Source organism: Mustela nivalis (assembly GCF_964662115.1).
Source record: "Mustela nivalis genome assembly, chromosome: 8".
Lineage (NCBI taxonomy): Eukaryota > Metazoa > Chordata > Mammalia > Carnivora > Mustelidae > Mustela > Mustela nivalis.
Genome location: NC_139027.1, coordinates 24,513,608 through 24,535,941, shown reverse-complemented (window position 1 = coordinate 24,535,941; position 22,334 = coordinate 24,513,608). Strand labels below are relative to the sequence as shown.

At 49.6% G+C, this 22,334-nt stretch overlaps 1 long non-coding RNA gene across 1 annotated transcript; it reads right to left on the bottom strand.

Annotated features, from left to right (window-relative positions):
* Positions 1-12,304: 12,304 nt before the first annotated feature.
* On the bottom strand, positions 12,305-14,506 carry LOC309871084. Its single transcript, XR_014315021.1, has 3 exons — positions 14,429-14,506; positions 12,553-12,591; positions 12,305-12,466 (listed from the first exon to the last, which is right to left on the bottom strand). It is a non-coding gene; the product is annotated as an uncharacterized lncRNA (long non-coding RNA).
* Between the last annotated feature and the right edge of the window lie 7,828 nt (positions 14,507-22,334).

Here is a 22,334-nt window from a genome sequence, read left to right as displayed (position 1 = left end):
ACAGGGGCCTGTGTGTCCAGTAGGCACCCCGAGGACAGTGAGGGAGCCCAGCACCTCAGCCGTTTGCTGAGCGATGCTCTCACATGTCTGTATAGCCCTTTGTAGTTTCAAAGGCACTTCCAGCTATAATACTGAGGAGCTCATTTGATCCCCAGGACTCAGGGAGGAGGCAGCTGTTCCCACAGCAGCCGTTTTCTGGGCAGAGGTGGGCTGGGGCCATGCAGAGGAGTGGGCCGGCCTGATCCACGCTCCCTCTGCCCAAGGGCCAGGAGTGTGGCATCCTGGAGGCAGTCCCACGCTGCACCCCCCCCCAACCCCGCACCTTCCCCAGGACTCCCTTCTGCAGGGCTGAGGCTGCCTTCCTGCTTGTCTGTGTATCCCCCATCCCCCAGTGAGTCCCATTCATACTCTCTCGCTCTCTCTCACTCCCCTTTCATACACACACACACACACACCACATGCAGATTTTCTCACACATGCTTATGAATTTACATACACACATCGGCATTAGGGTGTAGACTCTGACTCTGCTCCCCCCACACCCTAGCAGTGGGGTGTAGACTTTGACCCCCTGCCATGCACACACACACACACACACCAGCTGTGGGGTGTAGCCTTGGACCACAGCCTGCTCCCCAGGGTAGAAACTTTCCTTGGCCCCAGGCTCTCTCCAGGGCTGACTCTATCCTACCCACACAGACCTAGGCCTGGCCTCACACTGAGAAGGCAAGGAAGCTCCTGGCAGGTAGAGTCATGGAGGAGGCATTGGGGAAGGAAATGTACTAACTCCCCCACTTGGTGGTAATACAGACTTTTCTGCTGCTTACTTCAGTGGCTTTTTCAGCTCCGAGGGAAATACATACACAGACTTTAGTTGGGTTTCTTTCTGAGGAGGAATCAACAGACCTCCCGTATCATTTCTTCTAGGGCCTTCCAGCCCGCAGATCTACTTCTGTCTGTGGTCCTCAGAGCAGAGGCATGCAGCCCCCACTGGAGATGGCCAGAGGAAGCCTCATTTCCTCTTCTAGGGGCTGCTCTTGGCCTTGGGACCCTGGCCCCACTGCCGGGCTCTGGTGAGGAAGGGGCCCCTTTAAGGGCTCTGGGTATGCTCTGTCATCAAGCGCTTATGTGACCTGGAATGGAGCAGGGCTCAGTGGGGCTCAGAGGGTAGTTTTCCTCTTATTCTTGGACCGTTAGTGAAGCAAGAATTCCAGGCTTTATTTAGAGAAGGCCCCAGGGGTCCTCCGAGAGGAAAGTGACACGCTGACCTCCATTGCGACAAGCCCCTGGGAGTCTAGGGGGTTCTCCTTCCTGTTCCTAGTGCTTTGAACCCAGGACACAGTCCAGGGAGGGAGGACAACCCGGTAGCAGAGTCTCATCTGGGCTGTCACCCACCTCTGGCCCTACCCAGTCTGCAGGGTAGTTCCAGAATGTGTCCTGTGGGCTTGCTGTGCTTTCCTCTGCCTGGGGAAATTGCTGGACTCTCGGCCACGTGGGGAGGGATCTGAGGGACGGAGAGGCCTCTGGTGCCTAGGAATCCTTAGGAAGTGGGCAGCTTTTCCTGAGTGACAGCAGTCGTCTGTTGCTGGGTCGGTGTGTGAGCCTCTTTCATCCCAGCCCCCGTCCCGGCTCCCCCAGACCATGTGGCAGCCCCCAGGGCACTGTCAGCCCATTGCCGTTGGTCTTAGAGGCTGGCCTGTGCAGACTGACCACCACCACCTCCCTCCCCACCGGCCTCGGGCCTCTGGAGATTTTCCCAGGACATTTACCAGTCTGGGCCCAGCCAAGGTCTTCTTTTACCCAGTAACCCAGCTGTTGGCAGACAGGTGTGAAAAGAACAGACAGCAGACCTCGTGGTCTGCTGATTTAATTACTGCTCTACAGAGCAGCGGAGGTTTGGTCTGGAAAGCTCCTAATAGCAGGTCTGTCTGGGCAACAAGAACAGACATTGTAAGCTTTAAATAAGCAGTTGATGGGCCACTGCTGAGCGTCCTGTCAGACCAGCCAGTGCGGGCAGACCCCTCGGGCTCCGGCTCCCTTTCTCCCTCACCTCAGGCATCTGATGTGATGCTTCATGGAACTGCTGGTCCTACTGGAGGCAGGGGGCTGCCACCAGGAGGGGCAGAGCAAGGGGGGCCAGTCCCTCCCAGGAAGCGGAGCCTCCATTGCCACATCCAGTCTGGGCAGGTCCTTTTCCTCTAGAGGCTCAGCAAACGTTGATCAATTACCCGTTGTTTGCCGATCGCTGTCCTCTCCTGAGGGCCTGGTGGTGAATGGTAAATCTTAGCCGTAAAGGGTCACACAGTGTGTCTTTGTGAAACTTTTTGCTCCCTGAGCCCTTCAGCTGCTGCTTGCGCTTGGCTGGGAGTTTATGGAGGAAAAGGTCTCTATGGCCTTGAGAATGGTGTAGAATTTAGCCTAGATCTCAGGTGGCTCCAGTGGTAGCCCTGGCAAACTCCAGGGAAGGCGTAGGGTCCTGTTGGCAGCCCCTCAGGTGTATCGTGCCTGCCCCTAATGGCCTCAGGGACCAGTCGCGGGGTGACCACTCAGGCTGCCCCAGATATGTGTGTGTGTGTGCACGTGTGCATGTGGTTGGATACTTTTTTTCTGAATTTTTGTAAATTATGTTGTTAGTCACCGTATGGTACTTCAGTAGTTTTCGGTGTTGTGATCAAGCTAGAGGTCAGTGCCTCATTTATTCCACTTGTGGTTGTTATTGTTTTCTTCCCCTACATTGGGATTATTTTCTTTTTCTTGATCAAATTCAAGGCCTTGCTTGCTTTCTTATTATGATGCTAGTATAACCTCATTTTTTCAAAAGATTTTTTAAAATTTATTTATTTTAAAGAGAGAGAGACAGGCAGAGGAGGAAGGTGGGGGCAGATAGAGGGGTAGAGGGAGAGAGAGAATCTTAAGCAGACTCCCCGCTGATCGTGGCGCCTGAGGCGGGTCTCCCTATCAGGACCCAGAGATCATCACCTGAGCTGAAACCAAGAATCAGGTGCTTAGCTGACTGAACCCCCCAGATGCCCCTAGTGGAACTTTATTTTTAGATATTTTAAGATGTAGTTGGCATATAAAATTACATTAGTTTCAGGTGTGCAACATGATTATACACACACACACACACACACACAGAACAGTGCTCACCATTATAGGTCTATAACATCCACCACCACACACAGTTACAATTTTTTTCTCTTTGGCCCGGATGGCCAAACACACATATGCGTGCTGTGGGGGAAGGGCACACTTTGATCTGCAAGGACGGGCTGTTATTTCTCAGGGGTATGGGAGGAACATCATGGGTAGCCAAGGCACTCCCAGGATGTTTGTGTAGAATGACCTGGAGGCGTCGTGACCCATCCTTAGGCTTCAGAGCTGTTCAGAGGCCGGGATCACACACAGGGCCTTAGGGCTGGCTTCAGGGGCTGCCCTGCTCCCGCCCACGGCATCCCTCCAGCCAGGGAGATGCAGCTGCACCCTCTTTCCACACACTGTCCTGGACATGCTTGCCTCCCTTCAGCCCTGATAGTAGTGCTCTTGCCCCTCAAACCATCCATCTGTTGTGACCGAGCAGTAAAGAACCATGCCACAGGGTGGTTTTAGCATCAAGAGAATTCAAGCTGGACATCTGAACAGGATCAGACCTGTGGTTCCCTCCCTCTGTGGTTTTCTCAGTGTACTCTCCCATTTTCTTCTCTCAGGTGCTTTTATTTGGAGCTAATATTGAGGGCCCACTCTGTGTCGGGCACTGCACTTGTATGCATTGTTTCATGGAATCTTCACAACAGTCTTGTGAAGAAGCATCCTGAAACCTTAGTTTATGGAAGAGGGAATTGAAGTTGTTCAAGGAAGCAAGGTGTGCCCAGAATCCCCCAACAACTTAAAGGGTTCGGCCCCCACGGTCTGACCCAATCCCACGGCACCACGCAGACCCTCCAGGAGAGGAGATGCTCATGTCTCGTGTGTCTCATTCATGGTCAATGCTAAGGTTTGTCCCTGAACCTGACATTGAATTGATTCAAGAAGGTAGCTGATAGTCTCTTGTCTCTTGCTTACAAGACCTGATGACCCACCTCTTTGTGCCCTCAGGTGACACATGTTCAGGTCTATAGCCTACAGACCCCATGAGAGTCACTTGCCTTTTCCAGGTCCCCACCATCATAGATGCCCCCAGAGGGGACCACCCATAGGAAAGGGATGATGCCAAAAGTACCCATGAAGTCCTTCTCCAATGCCCATTCTCTGCGTGATTTTTTAGGCAAGCTCTTAAAGCCTCAGTGTCTTTATCTGTGAAATGGAAGTAAAGTGAGGGCCTGCCTCCTGGTGCTCTTGGTGGGTTATATGAGGTACCTTGCAGTAGGCACTTAGCAGAGCTGGCAGAGAATAAGCACACAATCATTCCTATCTATTACAGATCCATGGTCTGTTATCTACAGTTCTGAAGTCAGAAAGCTCTGAAAATTGCATGGTTGGTGTCAAAACTCATTTGGAAGCAAAGCCTATGGTGAAGTGGCGCAGAGCTATATTTAGAAACGCTAATGAGGCAGGGCTCTGGAGCTCACTGGGGCTGTTATGTGACACGCTGTACATACGCCGCATTACCCATCTAACGTCTGAAGCATTCTGAATTCTGAAATGCACCTGGTTTCCAGGGTTTAGGATAAGGGATTGTGAACCTGGGTTACCTCCAAGTGCACTGTGTCCTCTGACCAACTTTCGATAGCCACGACTGTCCGCTCCGGAGCTCTAAAGAGCCAAAACCCTGGAAGGAATGGAACTAACTCTCTCCTCCTCAGAGAAATCGCAGATTGATATTTAAGGACAGAAAGCATGAGAAGTAATAAGTCAGCTGAAACAATCTATTTCTTTCTTGTTTGCTCTTGTGATCATTGGAGAGTTTCTGTAGGAATCTGGTCCTAGATGAGAACAGTCTTTTAAGACCATGTCAGTTCCCAGATCCCAGGGTGCAGCACTCACTTCCTGCTTGTTCAGCATCTTGCTAGGCAGGGCTGGGGAAAGGAGAGCAGACCAGTCATCTCCTCTCAAGGAATCTATGCTTGTATTTATTTATTTATTGAAGATTTTATTTATTTTCAGAGCGAGCACAAGCATGCAGGAGAGGTGGGAAGAGAGAGAAGCAGACTCCCCACTGAGCAGAGAGCCTGATGCTGGATTTGTCCCCAGGACCCTGGGACCATGACCTGAGCTGGAGGCAGAGGCTTAACCAAGACTGAGCCATCCAGGCATCCCGGAATCTATGCTTTTATTGAGGACAAAAGATATGCACTCTTGAAACAGAGATTAGTATGTTAGAAGATTAGGGTCGATCAGAATATAATAGAAGATTAATTAAGAAATCAATGTTCGGGGCGCCTGGGTGGCTCAGTGGGTTAAGCCGCTGCCTTCGGCTCAGGTCATGATCTCAGGGTCCTGGGATCGAGTCCCGCATCGGGCTCTCTGCTCAGCAGGGAGCCTGCTTCCCCCTCTCTCTCTGCCTGCCTCTCCATCTACTTGTGATTTCTCTCTGTCAAATAAAAAAAAAAAAAAGAAAGAAAGAAATCAATGTTCAAGTGAATAACAGAGCTAATATGTACTCTAGGAATCCAGAAAACGGACCCCCAAGGTGGGAGAACTAATTGAAGGCAAGTTAATTCTCAGAGAGAAAGCCCAGGGAAGGGGTAGGAAAGAAGAGGAGAGGTAGCACTGACGTTGGAAGGGAAAGCAGGGACTTTGGAACTCAGTCTACACTCCATGAGTACAGACTCAGGCAATTGGTTTGGGCAATTTGGTTAAGCTTTCTGAATCTTCGTTTCTTCACCTCTAATGTGGAAATAGTTCTATCTCTCTCCAGCTGTAATTATTATAAATATTAGTTAAAATGCTATATGTAAAGTGTTACCAGAATACCCCTTCTTCTTTTTTGTGGCCCTTGCCCCTGCAGTTTGGCTCTTGGAATCTTAGCTCTCTTTGGCTCCATGATGTCTGTGTTTGATGAAGGCACATAAGTCAGAAAGAACCAAGCAACCAACCAACCACTCACTCAAAACCTCAAACAAATATCCCCGTTCCCCCGTGGCAGCATTTGACAACTCTCCCACCGGCCCTTCCCATCCGAGTAGTTAAACCACACCCTCCGTCTGGCAGTGGACAGGGAAAGCCAGCCAGCCTGCCCGTGGAACTTTGCCCTCTGGTCAGATGTGTGTGTTCTCAGGAGATCTCATTCTGTCTTCTTCTTAAGACCTCTGGGCCCGTGAACACTCAGCACCACCCCATGAGAAAGACCCCAAAAGATGGCAGTTGTCCTGAGATCTTGACTCCAATGTCTGGTTTCAACAGGTCATAAAAATACCATATAATTCATACATATCAACGAGGGGAAAGGTCAAGGGGGAAATGTTCAACAAAGGGGAGTAGAGATTCATGGTCAAAATGCAGCGGGAGAGAAGGCTGCAGTGGATCTAATGCAGAAGGGAAAGGGGAAGAAAGGGTTGCCGGGGACGAGTTAACCCCAGAGCCCACCACACATGCAGGGAGCTCAGGAAGACTGTCTCAGTTTAAGGGGCGTGTCTGCACCCCAATATGAACGCCTAAGAGAGCTGGGACGGAGAAGGCCGTGGACGAACGGAGGCGGCTGTGGTACAGCAGCAGTGTTTGGTAGTGCTGTCGTCATCCCACCTTCACGGAAGACGGAAGGTCCCTGAGGATCTGCTCCCTTGCCAGGGCTGGGCAGGAAGAACACAGGGGCCTCGGGGACCAGGGACGGTGGGGAGAGCGGCCTGGCTAAAGCAGACGGGATGCTTGGCTGCTTAGAAGCAGAGATTGGAGGATTTTTGCACACCAGACTGAGCCTTCATCTCCACTCACTGGGTGCCATGGGCATTGTTGAGAGAGCCAACGCGGTCATTAAAAACAGGGTGGAGGGCACCTGGGTGGCTCAGTGGGTTAAGCCGCTGCCTTTCGGCTCAGGTCATGATCTCAAGATCCTGGGATCGAGTCCCGCATCGGGCTCTCTGCTCAGCAGGGAGCCTGCTTCCCTCTCTCTCTCTCTCTGCCTGCCTCTCTGCCTACTGTGATCTCGCTCTGTCAAATAAATAAATAAAATCTTTAAAAAAAAAAAAAAAGGAGGGAGCCCCGTGATGACAGTGAGGGTGAACATGTCAACAAGGAAGGGAAAGAAAGGAAAGGGAGATGAATAGGAACAAAAAGGAAGGGATGGGTCCTGATGATGTATTTTTTTATTTTGTTCAAACGAGTTTTATTATTATTTCATTGACTTAAAGGGTTTTTTTTTTAATAACAGGATTTATCATGGTGAAATTCACATAGGATGAATTTCTGAGTTCCATCAGACAGTGAACAAGTCAGCGGCACTTCAAATATTCATAATATTGTGGAACTACCACCTTGATTAAGTTCCAGACTTTTCTATTACTCCCAAGTGAGACCCTGTATCTGTTGAGCCATTTCTTCCCATTTCCTCTTCCTTCCAGTCCCTGGTAACTGGCTGTCTTCTGTCTTTATGGATTCATCTCTCTGGGATATTGCAGATAAGTGGAATCAGACAATATGTGACCTTTCATATCTGGCATCTCTGACTCAGCGTGTTTCTGCGTTTCCTCTACACCGTAGCATGCATCAGTCCTTCATTCCTTTTAATGGCTGTGTAATAATCCATTGTGTGGCTAGACTGAATTTGTTTAGACATTCAGCATTACTGGACATTTGGGCCATTTCACAATTTGGCCATTGTGAATAGTCAGTAGGAACACACATGTACCATCCTGGTGACATTTGGAAGATGACTCTGATGCCATGTCTTTATGTGTACTTTGCTTCGATGCGGGGACAAGTCAGACTGTGAAATGTATTTCAGAGGTTAGGTGCCCAGTTTCAGACACTGATGAGCCAGGACACAGGCATCAGTAGGCAGAAACAGCTACATGTTGGCTAGGCCCCGATTCAGCTCAAGAGGCCTGGGAGAGACAGTGTGGTCTGGTGGAGAGCACTCTAGGCTGAGGTCAGGAAGCAGGGTGGTGTTTTAAGGAATGGTCCTGTGGTTCCCAGGCTGGGTAGTGAGTACCCGGGGAGGTGTTTGAAGTTCAGCTTCCTCCCTTCTCAGAATGTGCTGTGACCCCTGCAGGCCTGTCCCCAGGGCCATGAAAGGCTGCAAGACCTGCAAGCAGCGAAGGATCACACGTTCGTCCTGTGACTGTTATTTCCGTTAGAAGACACACAAGCTGACACTCCCAGGTCACCCCCTGCCCCGTACACTTGCATGTTAGTCACAGGACATTATTTGCAAGTGTTAGAAAATGAAAATCTTCAGAAGGCTGCTGGGGAGCCCACAGAATTGGAGAAATGAACACTCTGCCTCAAAAGGACAGGGACCGGGACGCCTGGGTGGCTCAGTGGGTTAAGCTGCTGCCTTTGGCTCAGGTCATGATCCCAGGGTCCTGGGATTGAGGCCCGAATTGGGCTCTCTGCTCAGTGGGGAGCCTGCTTCCTCCTCTCTCTCTGCCTGCCTCTCTGCCTACTTGTGATCTCTCTGTCAAATAAATAAATAAAATCTTAAAAAAAAAAAAAAAGGACAGGGACCACCCAAGGGCTGAGGGTCGGGACTGACTTCTGGAGCAAAGAAGCTGGGGTCATTTTTCTTCCTTGCCTGGCTCGACTCAAGGTTTCTGATCCCTGGAGAGGGTCTGGATGATGGGAGGGCTAGATGCTCCATCAGGCCTGCATGGGGGAAGGGGGCTGGGACAGGGGAGAAGAGGTAGTTCTCCAAATGCCAATAAGGGAGCTGTTGACAGAAGGGAAGTGGGTGCTGGGAGGGCCCAGAACCCCAAATGTCCACCAGAGGCAAACTCTTTGCCCTGTTTGCACAGAAGCAAGCACAGCCAGGGCTCTGACATCAAAGGTTCTGGGGCTATCCTAGAAGCAGAGCAGAAGTTGGGGCAACCAGGGATTTGGGGTGAAGGTTGGGGCCGGGCCCCTGCAGGCCCTGGGGAGGTGCTGCCTGCTCTTTTGGACCGTGTTCCCTGTGTGAGGTCTGACAGCTCCGTCTGAGAGGTCTGGACCGAAGGGCATCTGGCAACTAAAAATATCCAGGCTTCAGGGAAGCACCAGAAAGAGGTCTTTCAAAGCCAGCCAAGGGCCTCAATGTAGGTAGGAAACGATTAATCACACCCTGTGATTCTTCTTGCGATGAGTTGTCTTTACCTCTTAAAAATAAATGAATGTGAACTGAGGCCCTTTAATCATCCATGTCAGAAGCGGCTGGTAGGCCCCCGTGGCCCATGTACCCCAGGCTGGGGTGCCCTGCTTCCTGGGAAAACAGGAATTTCTCATCAGATCAACAGGAAATTCTATTCTTATTGATGTTAGAATTAAAAATACCACAGGGAGAGAGAGAGAGGGGGACACTCTTCTATCCCTGCGGGGCACGAGATGTACCCCACCCCCTCGCACTGAGGTGTTCCCCTTCCAAACTGTTGCTCACAGCCCTCGGTCCCAGGTTTGCACCCTCCGAGGCTAGCCCCGACAGCATGGTGAGACAAGGGCCTGTGACCTCCCCATGGGGTTTATTTCTGACCCCAGGCAGTGGGTTTGGGGCCGTGAGAGAGACACATGGCTGTAGGAGGGCTGTGCTCTATGCTGGTCACGGTCAGGCCCGGGGAGCTCCTGCAGAGACACTCATGGACAAGCCGAGCCAGCTCCAGTGGGCCTCACTCCAAAGCCAGCTCAGGGGGCCTGACCAAGAGGGACCCCTCAGTCAGAGGACCTGTTTCCCCGCAACAGTTAGGAGAATGGCACTGATTGGCTGTGAGAAACCAGCCTCGAGGAGATCGGGGAAGGAAAGCCAGCCTCTCTTGACGCCTGTTATGCTGAGGACATACTGGGGGGTGCCGGCCGGGCAGAGCCCTTGGATCTTTCCAGCAGCCATCAAGGGAAGGTAGCATCAGTACCTTCCCCATTTTACAGAGGAAGGTGCAGACACTCAGAGAGGTTCTTGGGGATTGGAACCCGGATCAGCATGATTCTGGAACCCACACCCATTTCTCTTTACCCTCGCTTTGTCCAACGTATTGCCACAGGTCCAAAGCAAAACTCACAGATGCCGTGGCTGCTGCTGTGGGCTCCTTTCTTCTGGAAGGAGCGCCGGTCTCTTTGGCAGGGTGGCTGCCTTTGCATGGCCTTCACTGTAGAACGAAAACTCAGAGAACGCAGAGAATGCAGAGGGTGGCGAGAAACTCATCGAGGGGCTGACTTGAACTTGAAAGTCACATGACTCCTCATGGCCGGGCTAATACACCCTTAGCCTTTTGTCTGGCATTGTATAAACCAACATCTTGTTTGCTTGCCGCGTGGCATTTTTGCTTTGTTCTGGTTTGGCTTATGTTTTAGCTACTGCAGGGAGAATGCTGCACAACACCTAGGCTTTACGGCTGCTTCCAGAGCAGGATCTTGATGGAGTTTGCTTCTCATCTTGGGGCCTGAGTCTCCTCATCTGTGGTGATAAGATGCTGGACTAGGACCTGTGTTCTTGGTCCAGAGGCCAGGGTCACACGCGAGCACCCTGGATGTCACTCGTCTAAACTGTAATGTGCTGCGAACGTGAGACACACCCTGGATTTCGAAGACAGCTCCCAGAAAGGATGTGAGCTTTCTCGTGAATCCTAAATGAACCAATTACTTGTTGCAATGATAATAGCTCGGGCGCAAGGGGTTAAATAAAATAGCTTCTTCAAATTAATTTCACTGGCCTAGTTCTTCATACTAATGTGGCAATTAGAACCTTAGAAATATATATGTGATCGGGACTAGGTTTCTCATGGACAGGTTGAACTAGACCTTCTAGGCTCCTTTCCAATTGCAGTCTGGTCAGGTAAGCTGTCTGGTGTTAGGTAGCCGGGAAGCTTCACAGAGGCTGTGGTGGCTGCAGGGACCCCTTCCTCTGGCAGCTCCCCTGTTGTCATTCTGATGTTCTCTACAGAGCTGACCCCCAGCGGTGTCCTTGCAAACTGGTGTTCATGGGAAAATGGTGGCCTTGACAGGCACTGCGCCAGCTCCTGGCTTGTCCTCACTGCCCTCAGTAAGAAGAAGACACCCGTATTCTGAGATCCTTCCTGCTCTGGGGTTGACTATGCCCTTAAAAAGGCCAGGCAGGTGGTCAGTGGCTGGGGGGCAGCCCCAACATTAGCCATGATGTCCAGGATGAAGGGATAGTCTGTTACATTTTATAACCTTGATACATGTCTTTACTTCTAAAGAATTTGTTCTTGGGGTACCTGGGTCAGTTGGTTATGCGTGTGCCTTTAGCTCAGGTCATGATCCCAAGATCCCGGGATCAAGCCCAGCTCAGCAGGGAGCCTGCTTCTCCCTCCACCTCAGATCCCCACTTCCCCACTCTCTCTCTCTCTCAAATAAGTAAATACAATCTTAAAAAAATAAAAATAAAAGATTGGTTATTTTCATGCAGAGGCAGCCTAAAGAAAGAGCAAAACCCAAAGGAAAAGGAGTTAAGAGCTAATCCTAGACAGAAACCCAATGGCCAGGTGGAAAGGCTGAAGGCTCTTAGAATACTCAAGAATTGGGGGTGTGATAGGATAAAACAGTAGCAGCACACCCAGGGTAAAGCAAGCCCACGCCTCTCACTGTGGGCTGCACCTGTCACCAAGAGCCTGTACTTCTATGGCATCAGCTGAGGTCTGCAAGTGTTAATTCAATGAGGGACAGCTAAAGGCAGGGTCTGGGAGGTGAGAGTCGAACATACCTTCCTCCCCGTGGGCAACCGTATGAGGACCCAGGAGATGGGAAGATGCGAGAGTGGGTCAGCGCACCTGCCTGGCCTTTGCCCCACTCGATGAGCACGGTCCTTCCGATGGGAAAGCCAGGATATGCCTGAGACCACCAGGGATCACCAGCACATCAGGAAGCACCATAACGACCATTGTGGGGCAGGTCAGCTCACAGAGAGGCACAGAGCAAGACAGCCTCAGAGCGATTTCTGTCCCATATTATCATTCTGGAAGAAGAAAAACAGAGACCTGTGGGCAGGCATGACTTACCCGGGATCACATAAGCTAAGTCAGGGGGGTGGGGCCAGGAGCCCAGACCACTGTTTTAGGTTCTTGTCTCAAGGATCCTACGGGATGGTGTCCTGAGAGACGTATTGGGCCAGATGTGAGGGGGACTTGGTGCCAGATCTGAGCCACTACTAATGATGTGACCTTGGGCAGGTCATTTTACTTCCTTCAACCCTTTGTTTCCTTACCTGTAAAGCAGCGGATGGAGCTAAATGGCCTCTCAGGTCTCATGTTCTAACCATCGGGACAAACTAGGTTTCACTGGGATAATGAACAACCTCTGGATGTCAGGGACTTGAGAGGAAGGCTTATTTCTTGCTCACACCATGTGCTCCTGGCAGGTTACCGAGGCCTCAGACTGATGGAGGGTCCTGACACTTGTTCCGTGGGGAAGAAAACGTGGTGATTATACACTGGCTTTTAAAGCTTCTCGCCAAAATTGACACACGTCACTTTCACTTACGTTTTGTCTGCCAGAGTAAGTCACAAGGTCATCCGCCACCTACCAGGAGGAGAGGAGAGTGGAAGTACTGGAAAGTAATCCTGCCACCCTGAAGGGTGCTTACTTTATGACAAAACAGCAGAGCTGTGGGGGACAGCTGGGGCGGGAGCACTACCCCACAGTGGGCTTAATAGGAAGGCTTCCTGGAGGAGGCTGCACTCTGGGAGGCAGAGTGTGGAGAGCTTTGTATCTAGAAGAGGTGGCAGGAGCAGAAGCAGAGGTGTGGCAAAGGACAAGAAGCATGCTAACTTAATGGGAATCGGCCTGATTTGGCTGAAGGGTGGGTATACCAGGCGGGAATAACCAGAGAGAAATTCGAGACCAGGTCACTCAGAGCTTGGGGTGCTAGGAGGAAGGGTGTGTGCCTTAGCTGCTTGGCTCTGAAAGTTCTGAGAGGTCTGTGAGCTTAGGAAGAAGGGTAGGGATGGTACTAGAAGCCCCAGGAGAGGGGGTGAGGATGGCATCAGGGTCGGGAGGACCAGGTGGGAGGCCACTGGGGTGGGTATAAGTGGGATAAGGGGGGGGGACAGCTGATGATGTAAAGGGAGAAATAAAGGTCTGAAGGAGATTTTGAATTTATATGACTGGAAGGAAGATGGTGTCTACAGAAAGAAGGAAGTCAGGTTGGGCAGCTGGTCTGGTGTGAGGGAGGTAGGGAGCTGCACTCAGTGCTAGAGATAAACCAGGGGGTCTCTCTTCTTTTCTCCAGGGAAGGCAGAAGGCAATGGAGCATGTGGGGAGCCCTAGATGGTTGTCAGGTGTGTCAGTGGGCAGGAGCCATCCTGCTGGGTGTCAGGCCAGGATTCCCAGAACCTCCCAGAGAGGATCCTCCAGCCATCCATCCTGTGTCACTGGAGCACATGCCAATGCCCTGAAGGTCACCTGGGGCTTTCCTGAGAGGGGACAGGGGTAACCCAAGGGCTTTTGGGGGTCCCTCCTGAACTCTCAGTGAGAATCAGGCCATGTGACGTGGACGGTACTCCTTCCTGGTCTGGAGTCCTTGTCAAAGGCATGGGCAAAGTCCAGTGCCAAGCCCAGGGCAGGCCCGTGTTTCAGGGGTCTGTTCCTTCTCATTCCTGACTCGTCACTTTGTGTGTTTTGTCCAGGTTTCCACTTGCTGCTTCTAAAGCAATCATCCCGAGTTAATCTAGAAAAGATGTTGACGCGCCCCTCCACCCCTTCTGCTCGTGATCATCCCAGACTCTGAGTATGATTATTTAAAGTAATAATGAAAAGCAAAACAGGAAATTCTTATCCGTTTTGGCAGGAAATTCTTTAGCTGCGTGGAAGGTGCTGTGCTGGGGGTTTGTGCCCTCCAGGAACTGTTTGGAAATGATTTATGGTTCAAGATGGCGCCAGTCTTTCCTCAACACACCGCGGTAGACAAGGAAGGGATAAGCCGGTCCCTGGGAAGCGGGGCCTGCATTATCTTGGAATGTGTATTTCTGTTGATAACGTGTTCATTGTCTCCACTAATAAGTTATGGTCTTGTTTTCATCTCGCCCCTGGAATGGGATGTACCAAATTTAGGCAAAATAAAGATGTCCCATTTCAAATTTGAAAAGTTTAATTCCTCAGTATGTATCATTTTATGAGGAATCTGATATCATATGACTTAGGGCAGAAGGTTTGCATTTACTGAGGACACATGAGTTCCACAAAACCTAACAGACCCTTTATACGTGTCATGTTATCTTCGCTAATTATGGGGGTTATTTTCCCCAATCTCGCAGATGTGAAAACTGAGGTTCACTGAGGCTAAGTAATATGGTCTAAGTCACATAAGTAGGAAAGCTTGGAACGAGAAGAATAATGTCTTCCGTAGACTCTGAATTACCAGAAGGCCCAGGCCGGGTCAGCTTTGCTCCCCACTGCGTCCACGACACCTGCCACAGTGTCTGGAATATTGTCGCTTCCACTCCCCGAAATAGTTCCTGAATGAAAGGATTAAGGTGTGAGGCGAAAGCAGGTTGAATATCTTAGTTTTGTTGTGAACTCCTATGCCTAGGCTCCTTCATTCTGTTCCTATAAGCTCTTTTGACGGTTTCTATAGCACCAAAGAAAACACATCTCAATAAAATTTGGAAGGATCATTGGTATTTACCAAGGGCGAGTGTTCTGGCCTGAACTAGGTCCCTTCCAAAATGCATATGTTGAAGTGTAACCCCCAGTACCTCAGAATCTAACTGTATTTGGAGATATGGTTTCAAGGAGGTTATTAAGGTTAGATGAGATCCTTAGTGTGAGCCCTATGATGGGTCCTATGATGAGATCACTCAGTGTGACTGGTGTCCTTATAAAAAAGGAGCAATCAGGATGCAGAGACACACAGAGGAAAGACCACATGGAGAGACATGGAGAAGATAAGCCAAGGAGAAAGGTCTCAGAAGAAACTGTGCCCCCTTGACCTTGGGCTTGTAGCCTCCAGGACTCTGAGGATAGAAATTTCTGTTGTTTAGGCCACCCAGCCTGTGGGCAGTCCATTGTGGCAGCCCCAGCAAACTCATCTAGCTGGTCTGTCTCAGTGTCTCATTACCTCTTGGGCCTAATGTCCATCTGCCTTGCTCACAGACCCTCCCGTCTCCCCCGTCATCAGGAAGTACGTTCCTTATGGTCGGAAGATGTGCTTTCCAGTAGCTGGGCTGTCTCAAACTGGCAGGCTCTACTCTCCCAGCCGATTTCTTCATCCATATTTATTTGGTTCGCAAAGGTTTTGTTTTTAGCTGTTTTTTAAACGTCTCCCTTTTAAAGAACACACGTTCTCCAGCTCTCCACTAGCCAGTGGACTGTGGCCTTAGTCCTGTCTGCTTTACCCGTCTCCACTCAAGTCTGAAGCACTTCTGGCTCCAACGGCCTCTGTTATGGGATTCTAGGATGCTTCAGGCTGAGGCTTACCCTTTGCTTGGCCTCATGCCCGGGAGGTTTCTCATGGCCAGGATGGGGCCCAGCCACCTCCCCTCATGCCCCTCCCTACCTCCTCTGTGGCCAGGGCTTAGCACCTGGGGTCCTGCCACCTTCTCTGCTTTCTCACCTCTGACTTTAAATTTCCGCCTTCGTGAACTTGGGACTACTCACCCTTGTTTGGTGCCCAGGTTGACACTGGCTGGGTTTGAGGTTCTCCGCAGGTCTGACTGGCCTTAGAATTTCCATGCTGATCCATTCGTTTCTTCCTCCACGCAAGAAATGATTACTGCTGGCTTTCCAGTATGTCTGCTTAACTTGAGTATTACCTTCTGTGCTGTTAGCTTATTTATGGAACATCTAAGAATTTACAATTCTTTAGAGTGTGTCTAAGAATTTTGTTTACCCCCCTAATTCAATTAGACTGACCCTGGGAGGTAGGCAGTATATACCCATTTTACAGATGTGGGAACAGAGGCTTAGAGATCTTGAATTACCTACCCAGAGTCTGATGTGGCTAATACCCAGAGCCGCAGCTACTCCCTCATCTCCTGGCTCCATCTTTTCAAGACTCCTCTTTGCTTGTACCTTCTGCCAGATATAAGGGGGAGAGCTTTGTCCGTTTTGGAGAAGTTCTTAAATTCTAAGAGAAGATGGCCTAGAAAGGAATTGGGTGCCTAAACCCTGCTCCTGTGAAGCCACTACTGAAACAAGTAGGCCCAGGATGGGGGAGGCTGGGTATGACGCAGTGTCAAAGGGGGATTTGAGGACGTGGGTTCTGTAGGGATATGGCCAGGTGGGAGGGAAAGAAAGGGGACTTTCTAGGAAGCTCTCACACCTGTTGCAGGCCTCAGTGCTTCCCACCCATGCAGCATTTGGGAGAGGCCTGGCCTGGGGCCTCAGCTCCAGAGAGCTGTATTTGTCAGCTTAACTGTGAGAGCTTGACTTTGAGTTGGAGAGCAGAGAGCTGGAAGGTCAGTGACCAGAGGCTCTAGATAGCAGAGGGAGTTAAGCAAGAGTCTGTAAGGAGACCAAGACTTCAGGTCTGCACCACACTCACTGAGCAACTGAGGATGTATTCCTATCATCTGCAAAACTAGGTGTTCTTTTGGCACCAAGATACTTCTTGGTGGCATAGAAGTTGGTATATAGAGAGTTAGCCTTTCTCCCTCTTCCAGGATCCTGCCGTCATCTCTCTCTGTCCCCACACTGTCTACTTGCACATTGTATGATGGCAGACTTGTTCGGGTTTGCCTGGGATCTTACTGGTTTTAGCACTGAAATTCCCACATCCCAGTTAACTCCTCGGTTCTGGGCAAACCAGGATGGTCGGTCACCCTGAAGATTGTAGGTCATCTTTCCCTCCACGGACTCCTTCCTAACCTACGGACAGGCCCGTGACTCCTCTTTGTTAAGCAATTCTGCTTCCCCTTGAGCTCCTAGTCCACTCTCATCTGTGGATTGCTGGACTTCTACTTGGAATCCATATCATTATGTTCCCTCACCTTCTAGACAACTCCTGAACCTTCCCTTTCAAACTTCACCAGCCCTCATTTTTGATAACCACTGGGTTCTGGGCTTCCATGTTCTCCTTCTAGCTCTGGAGCAGCTGCTTCTCTGTCTCCCATTGAGGGCGTGAGTGCTGCCTCTGCTCTCTCTCTCTGCCCATGTGCAACAGTCCTCAAGGCTCATGTCTTGGGCTGGGCCCTCCCTGATCTGCACAGACGCCTCCAAGAGTCAGGCAGGGAAGGCAATCCATTAGACAGACTGAGTAAGGTGGAGAAGAGCCAGAGACTATGGGCTCCATTTAGAGAGGTTTTCATTTTTTAGGTTTTCATGAGAGGTGGCTAACCTTGGTTCAAGTACACAGCTTTTGAATTTCAGCTGCTATGTGAAATAAGGAGGAAGAAGCCTTATCATCCAACCTTGGACTGGAATACTTCCACCCAAAGGCATAGAAGGAGATCTGGATATATCTTTGGCAAGAATTCTGAGAGTGTTTGTAAATATCCTGTCCTTGACTTGGGAGAAGAGCTCTCCTCCTTACAGCGGCATGAAAAGGCTCTCTCTTCACCTGCTTTGTACCTCCCTCCAACCCCCCTGCCTGCTAATCAAGTCCTTAATCACAAGGCTCTCACAGGGCCATCAGGACCCTGATGGGGACAGGGGAAAACCAGCTACTCAAATCCTGGGAGCTCTGTTCACGTGGACAGCAATTCTCCTAGCTGATAAAGGCCTCTTCACTCATCATGGGCTCATTCATTTTTCCACTGGAATTCAGGGGCAGAGCGTGGCCCTCTAGTGAGTGATGATGGTCAGAAGCTAATGAGCTGGTTGATCACAAGAAATTGCAGACGTGAACAAGGTCAACAGCTTGAACAGTTAAGCTATTTTTAGTACCAGCGTTGTTAAGTCTAGAAAGGACTTTGAAGAAGAATTTGTCTATTTTTCTTGTCTCTAGTGGAGCTGTATATAAGTAATCTCTAATTTTTTATATCCTAATTCTTATTTCCATGAAGAGTTTGTGTCCTTTGCTCCTTTAAAAAACAAACAGCCCTTCATTCCTCTATTAGGAATTTTTTTTGTGTTTTAAAAAACCATGCAGTTGGATATAAAACAGGTAGAAGGTATATATATATATATATATATATATATATATATATATATTTAATCTTTGAGACATCTCCAATTACAGATGGGAGGACAAGGTATACTCAAGAATAATAACTCTTGAAAAGACTTCTTGCTGCTTCTTCTGGCCCTGCCACGTAATGGATGCCAAGCTTGGGCAAGTAACTCGGAAACTTACCCTTTAATGGTCTCATCGGTCATAACAGTGATTACCTTAAGGGGCTGTTCTGGGGTCCGGATGAAATGCTTGTAAGCAGCCCAGCCTGTACGCAGTATGGGTTAACAAATGTTTGCGATCATTAATAACTTTAAGTCTTACAGTGGTTCTGGTGGTAGAAGCATTATTACCTTTATTTTATAGGTGAGGCATACTGCTATTTATTTAGTGGCTCAGAACTAGTTGCTCGTGGTGGATTTGGGCTTCCAGCTTGGGCTTCTGACTTCCTGGAATCAGCATTTACAGACTATTACTGTGCAGGATAGTAGTACTCCCCCCCTTTCCCTGTAACACCAAGAACTTCTGGAAAGTAAAATAGAAGGCTTTAGTGCTCAAGGAGGTGAATTTCACAACTGGTTTAAAAGTGAGTGATCATTACAGAAGTTGAGGTTATGTAGGTCTTGGGGTATCTGGTGGGCATAGGGGAGACTCCAGTGAGGAAGGGCAACTGCTGACATCAGGCACATGCCTGCCTTCCAAGATTTGTCCAGGGGACAGAAGAGGCAAGAGCCTCGGATCGGGGAGGGCCGGCTATCTCTCCTCTAGGGGACCAAACCTTAGGCTCCCAGTGCTGTCTGTGAACCGCACAGCCACATCAGGGTGGATTCTTCTCCAACAGCAGCCCTCCGGGACCTGCATTCACAGAGTCTAGGCAAATCTGTCCAGCACCAAACACCAGTGGATCGCCCCAGTTCGTCCAGGTCATCCGGGAGGGAACAGTAGGAATAGGAACCCCAAGCCTGTCTTCTGATACCTTATATTCTGCTTGGCAGACAAAACAAAGACACTTGAGACCCCTAATAAGCTGCTCAGTCTTTTGTGATGAGATGCTGAGTTCATGCATGCTTTCAAGTGTGAGGAAGGGAGAGTCACTGTGGACTTGTGACTGGGGCTAAAAAGAGGGGCAAGTGGAGACAACCGGCCTGGGCTCATCCCCTGGCCGCTTGCTGGGGCAGCATGTTGGCAGCCAGCGCTGGAGGACATGATCCAGAGCCATGGGGAGGGGAATAGGGGGAGGGCGATCGGGCTCACTGCAGACACGGTCTGGTTTTATTCTCATGCCAACCCTGGGTCTGGTTTTATTCTCATGCCAACCCTGGGACGGTGGGTTTAATTATCTGTGGTTTACAGATGTGGTTCAAAGAGGAGGTCAATCACCCGTCCAAATGATATGCTGCAGAGGCAGGGCTTGCTGGGCCTGGTGGCCTTGAGAGGGGACTGTTTGACCCCATGTAAACGTGGTCCTCAGTCTTCAGATTGCTCAGCCGGAGGCCCTTGTCAGTGCTGTCTTTCCAAAGCACTAGATAAGAAGGTTCTGGTACAGCATTTTGCAGAGTTGTTCCCAAGGACTCTCCAAAGGTTTTGTACCACTAGAGGAGCAGGATGAGAGGAGTTAACAGCACACACACACACACACACACACAAAACCACACATGGGTGCCGAAACCCTGTGGACAGTACAGAGCTCCCAATGCGTACTTGGCCAAAAATGTTGGCTTAGGGCCAGAAACTACAATAACTGAAATAACTTTGGAAGAAGCCCTTGGGGGCAGTGGGAAGAGCCAGGGGAAGGGCATGAGAAGGATTATCTTACTCTTCATGCTTGTTTAATGCTCACAGAGAAAGCGAGCAGCCTGAAATTAATCACCCCCCTCCCATCCCAGATCTGCACTTCTTATTTAAAAAAAAAAAAAAAAAAAACAGCAGGGACGCCTGGGTGGCTCAGTGGATTAAGCCTCTGCCTTTGGCTCGGGTCATGATCTCAGGGTCTTAGGATCAAGTCCCCCATGGGGCTCTCTGCTTAACAGGGAGCCTACTTCCTCCTCTTTGCCTCTCTGCCTGCTTGTGATCTCTGTCTGTCAAATAAATAAATAAAATCTGAAAAAAAATTTAAAAATATTAAAAATTAAAAGAAAACAACACATTAAAAAAAAACGACTGTAGTTGGAGACACATGAATGATACATTTGGTTTTCAAAAGAAATGGTATTTTTGCATTGGAAGAAATTTAGAGTCTTTTCTTTTTTTTTAAACTTATCTAGAGAGTTGTATTTCCTGAGCTGTAAAGAAAAAAAAATTCTTTCCCTTCTTGAAACTTATCTCGTTTTCTTTCAACAATAAGTCATCTTGGGTTATTTTTTTTCCATGCCTACATCAAATGAGACCAACGACAAAGGGAAGTGATGGGACTAGTTGATCTCAAAGTTCAACCACGGCAGAAGGCAGGCCCTCTAGGAACTGAAGTAGGGTGACAAGAAGGGCGTCTGGGCACAATGGGAACCCTGTGTGCCCCAGATTAGCAGCCCTTATAAAGATGAGGACATTGCACATAATTAATTAAATGAGTATTTATTGACATCTTCTTTCTTTTCTAGACCCAAATTCCTCCAGCTCAGAACTTAGTCTCTCACAATACTTACTAGCCATGGATTTTATTCTGCTTAAGTGAGAAGGTCGAGGGGCGCCTGGGTGGCTCAGTGGGTTAAGCCTCTGCCTTCACCTCAGGTCATGATCTCAGGGTTCTGGGATTGAATCCCACATCGGGCTCTCTGCTCAGCGGGAACCCACTACTCCTTCTCCCTGCCACTCCCCCTGCATGTGGGCTCTCCCTCTCTGTCTGTCAAATAAATAAATAAATATATATATATATTTTTTTTTTTTAAAAAAAAGGAAAGCGGAGACAGTCCCATAGACCCCATCCCCACGCAGGCATACCACACAGCGGGGGGGGGGTCTAATTTTGCACTGGGGGAGACAAAGGGACCCATTATCACCATGCGAAGCCCACAGCTTGCATCAGTGTCCCCTTTCAGTGTGATAGACTCTGTGGGTTTGACAAATGTGTTGGCCCCACTTTCTTTTCTGATGCAGTTCTGTGTGCATGGGAAGGTACTGGATCCCAGAGAAAGAGGTCCTGACACGTGGGCAGCCAGGAATGGTCATAAGGAGACCGAACTCCCGGGTGGGTGTCTGGGGCTGGGGGACATGATGGTTTCCAAGGGCCTATTCAGCTCCAAGACCTGCGCTTCTGTAGCCCAGCTGTCTGCTCTGAGGAGCGCACCCCATGGGGCTGCTCCTTCTCCCTTCTGCCCACTCCAGCCCCCGGGGCCTTATCGTAAGGATCACCCGAGTTTCATGATATCCGAGCTTCTCTTTGTTTGATAGTGTCTCAAGAGGTTTCTTTGTCTCCACTTCTTTCAAAGATGATAAAATGATGGAGGACAAGGAATAAGATCTGTCTGGTTTATTAAACTTAATTATGGATAGCATAGAATTGTGTGAACAGTAGCATAGAGTATTGCCAGTGGTCCTGGCAGTCCCACTGGTCCTTCCGCTGGTGTCCCCACAGCTGCCACCGATCTATGGCCACTGGATGTGGCGAGCAGCTAAGGGAGGTCTGATCCCCATCAGATCCTTTGTTGTTCCTGTTCTTGGTCATTCACTGATCTTTCTTGACCTAGGAGTCTGATCTGCAATTAAAAAAATAAACAAAAAAATAAAAAAACAAAACCCAACTCATCACCAGGGCTTTTATACCAGATGTAGAAACATTTTGGTCTCAGTATGCGGTCGTTTGGGTTGCTGCTTACAGCAACCCAAACAACTGCATTTTTGGGTCCGCATCTTCCTCAGGAAGCATCCTTCCCTCTAATGCTTTCTTCTTCTCTTCCTTCTCCTCTTCCTCCTCCTCTTTCTTCTTTTTTCCCCAGCAGACTACAGGCCCAGCACGGGGCTCAATCTCACAACCCTGAGATCATGACCTGAGCAGGAATCATCAGGTTGGATGCTAAACCGACTGCACCACCCAGGCGCCTCTCTAATGCTTTACTTCCCGAGAAGCCCAGGCAGGCGCTGCAGCCCAGGAAGGAAGGAATACTCTTGCTCCCTCAACTGTCACTCTCTGTCTCTCTCTAAGCTGTGGCATGTCCCAGAATGCAAGATTCTTTCTTTTGGCAAGAATAGCAGAAATGACAGATTGAGGGTGATTAGCAAA